We start from the raw sequence: 4,111 nt of genomic DNA, 5'->3' as shown, positions 1-4,111 counted from the left end.
GGAAAATCAACCTTGGCATTTGGAAATTGTAGTTGCTGAGACTTATAGTTTGCCAACAATAAAAGAGTATTCTGAACCCCACCAATGGTAGAATTGGGCCAAACTTCCCACACAGAACCCCCATGACCAACAGAAAATACTGTGTTTTCCGATGGTCTTTGGCGACCCCTCTGAAACCCCCTCGTGAGTCCCGACCCCCAGGTTGAGAAACACTGCTCTACCGTATATCCCTTTCCACTCCAGAATAGCTGAAATATAAGATGCCTCTTTTACGAGCAGTAAAGTAGTAAAGACTTAACTAGACACATGCTTTGCATATAAAGGCATTACATTTGTTTATCCTTGCTGTCTTACACCAATTGTAGTACTGATGGGATACATATTCTTCTTTTTTTAGCAGCCGCGGCAAAGCCGGCAAAGCCGGGTCCAGATAAGAAGGGCGACAAAGCAAAAGATGCAAAAGATGCAAAAGGTGCAAAAGATGCAAAAGATGCAAAAGACAAAGGAAAAGATGCAAAAGATGCAAAAGATGCAAAAGATGGAAAAGATGCAAAAGATGCAAAAGATGCAAAAGATGCAAAAGACAAAGGAAAAGATGCAAAAGATAAAGGAAAAGATGCAAAAGGCAAAGCCAAAGAGCCAAAAGAGAAAAAAGAAACAAAATGTACGGAGGTATTATAGACATTCAAGTCGCCCACTGAACTTCTTGGGATGTCCTGGAAAGGGAAATTGGCAAAGGGGCTGAAAACAGACATGGTTGGTGGGGAAGGCAGGAGGGAAGCGCTGCAAAAATAAAAGGAGTTTCAAGGTGCATCTGTACTGTATAATTAATGCAGTTTGATGCCACTTTGTGTGCCTTAGCTCCATGCTATGGAATCCTGGCCCAAAATCCCAAAGTAGCCTAAAAGTCACTAATGAATGTCTATATGACATTTGGGGTCTCTAATGGGGAGTAACGGCGCACCATGCAGTCATGCCGGCTACATGACCTTGGAGGTGTCTATGGACAACGCCGGTTCTTTGGCTTAGAAATGGAGATGAGCACCAGAGTCCCAGAGCCAGACACGACTGGACTTAATGTCAGGGGACAACCTTTACTTTTTTAAATGGGGGGTAAACCAGATTAAACCAGGTTAGTCCTATAGTAAAGAATATTGGGGAATGCTCCGTAATTTCAGCAAAGACATTTGTGTGCCCTCTATAGGTGACAGATAAATGTAGTTTCTGGTTGCTTGAGAATTACTATTTTAAAAAAAGCTTAACCAATATGTACTCTATTCCCTACACTCTGCATTGGTTAAATATACATATTGAAATGCAGTGTTTAAAAGCAAATTAAGAAACAAAACTGACAGTCAAATGAAAATAAGGGAATTATATTCGTCTGGTTTATTTCTTTTGGGAAAGTTTCCTCCTACTTTTTCTATTTGCCAAGTTTCTTAATTGCACAATAGGGTCCTTAGTAAATCTGGCAATAGGAAGTTTCTGTAGTGACCCTCTGTTCTGGCTCAATGCTATGCAATCCTGAGAGTTGTAGTTTGTGAAGTTCCAACTCCAAGGATTCAACAGCATGGAGACATGGCAATCCAAGCTGTGTCGAGCTGCATTAATTCAGTGCACTCTGAAAAAGACATTCGAATAATCCAGATGCTGGACTAGATTAGATGTCCTTGTTGGTTTCCTCTCTGTTGTTGTGCTGTTGTAATTTTAGAGTTTTTTAATACTGGTAGCCAGATTTTGTTCATTTTCATGGTTTCCTCCTTTCTGTTGAAACTGCTGGACCACTCTCACAACCACAATGGCTTGGCAGTGCCTAGAGCAAACTTTTGTTGAGAGGTGATTAGATGTCCTTGTTTGTTTCCTCTCTGTTGTTGTGCTGTTGTAATTTTAGAGTTTTTTAATACTGGTAGCCAGATTTTGTTCATTTTCATGGTTTCCTCCTTTCTGTTGAAACTGCTGGACCACTCTCACAACCACAATGGCTTGGCAGTGCCTAGAGCAAACTTTTGTTGAGAGGTGATTAGATGTCCTTGTTTGTTTCCTCTCTGTTGTTGTGCTGTTGTAATTTTAGAGTTTTTTAATACTGGTAGCCAGATTTTGTTCATTTTCATGGTTTCCTCCTTTCTGTTGAAACTGCTGGACCACTCTCACAACCACAATGGCTTGGCAGTGCCTAGAGCAAACTTTTGTTGAGAGGTGATTATCTGTCCCAGATTGTTTCCTCTCTGTTGTTGTGCTGTTGTAATTTTAGAGTTTTTTTAAATACTGGTAGCCAGATTTTGTTCATTTTCATGGTTTCCTCCTTCCTGTCGAAATTGTCCTTCTTGTGTATTTCAATGGCTTCTCTGTGTAGTCTGACATGGTGGTTGTTGGTGTGGTCCAGCATTTCTGTGTTGTCCAATAAATGCTGTGTCCAGGCTGGTTCATCAGGTGCCCTGCTATGGCTGATTTCTCTGGCTGAAGTAGTCTGCAGTGCCTTTCATGTTCCTTGATTCGTGTTTGGGAGCTGCAGACTACTTCAAACTATGAAAATGAACAAAATCTGACTACCAGTATTAAACTCTAAAATTACAACAGCACAACAACAGAGAGGAAACAAACAAGGACATCTAATCACTAGGCCTGGGTAACAACGGAAAAATTTGTTTCTAAAATCGATTCGTTTTTTGGGGGTTTTTGAGTTTCGTTATTTAAAATAATTACAAAATTTTCCTTTTAAAAAGTTCGATATTTACGAAATTTCGTAAATGTGAAAAAAATTACAAAACATTAACGAATCGATTTCCGAAACAATAACGAATCGATTCGTTAATGGCGGACGCGACCGCGAAATACGCTTAAAAAACCTCCAAAAACTTCTGAAGCTTCCCTCTCCCTCTGTTGTTGACTGTTGGTGTGATATTATAATTTTTTTTTCACTAATTAAACAAAAAACTTGCCCCAGACATGCGGAAATAATAACGAAACGACCTCAGAACAATAACGAAACGAATACAATAACGAAATACGAAGCATTTACAAAACGTGTTTAAAAATTCGTTTTTTAAAAAAATTGCTCCAGAATGGTTCGTTATCGTTTTGTAATTGAAAAAAATTAATGAATTATTAACGAATTATGAATTAACGAAACGAAACCGCCCAGCCCTACTAATCACCTCTCAACAAAAGTTTGCTCCAGGCACTGTCAGGCCATTATATGCTAATCAAGGTGGTCAGTTGAAACATTCACACCTAGCTCCAGCAGACAAGAGTCCTTTGTCCCACCCTGGTCATTCCACAGGTATATAAACCCTTTTTCCTAGTTCCAACAGACCTCACTACCTCCGAGGATGCTTGCCATAGATGCAGGCAAAACATCAGGAGAGAATGCCCCTAGACCATGGCCATATAGCCCGAAAAAACCTACAACAATCCATGATGTCAGTGCTAGATAATTAGCCTCCTCATTTATTCCCATCATCTATGAGAAGATTTATGACCTTGCTGTGCCAACCAGTTTTCCCTCCTTACTATTTCACCCTGTGCTTGAGCTTTGAAGTCTTAGGCCCTTTCCACACAGCTGAATAAGACGCCACATTATCTGCTTTGAACTGGAATATATGACAGTGTGGACTCAGATAAGAGTACATACAGAAAACAACATAAAGCAAACATACCAAGGGAAGGTGGTTAGTAGGGTTGGGTAACCACAGAAAAATTTGGTTCTAAACTCGTTTCGTTTTTAGGGGGCCCTTGCGTTTCGTTTTTTAAAAGAATTCTGAAATTTTACTTTAAAAAAATTCAAAATATACGAAATTTCGTAAAATTACGAATCGATTCGTTAATGGCGGACGCGATTGCGCAATATGCTAAAAAACCTATTATATTGTTGTATATTATATTATATTATATTATTATAATATTATTATTATATTATATTATTGTATATTATATTATATATATATATATTCTATTATATTATTATATATATAATATATATATAATATATTATATTATATTATAATATTATATTATATTATATTATATTATTATAATATTATTATATTATATTGTTGTATATTATATTATATTATTATTATAATATTATTATTATATTATATTACACTATATT

This window comes from Anolis sagrei, chromosome 5, assembly GCF_037176765.1.
Source record: "Anolis sagrei isolate rAnoSag1 chromosome 5, rAnoSag1.mat, whole genome shotgun sequence".
In the NCBI taxonomy this organism is placed as follows: domain Eukaryota; kingdom Metazoa; phylum Chordata; class Lepidosauria; order Squamata; family Dactyloidae; genus Anolis; species Anolis sagrei.
Note: the sequence above shows the minus strand (reverse complement) of the source record.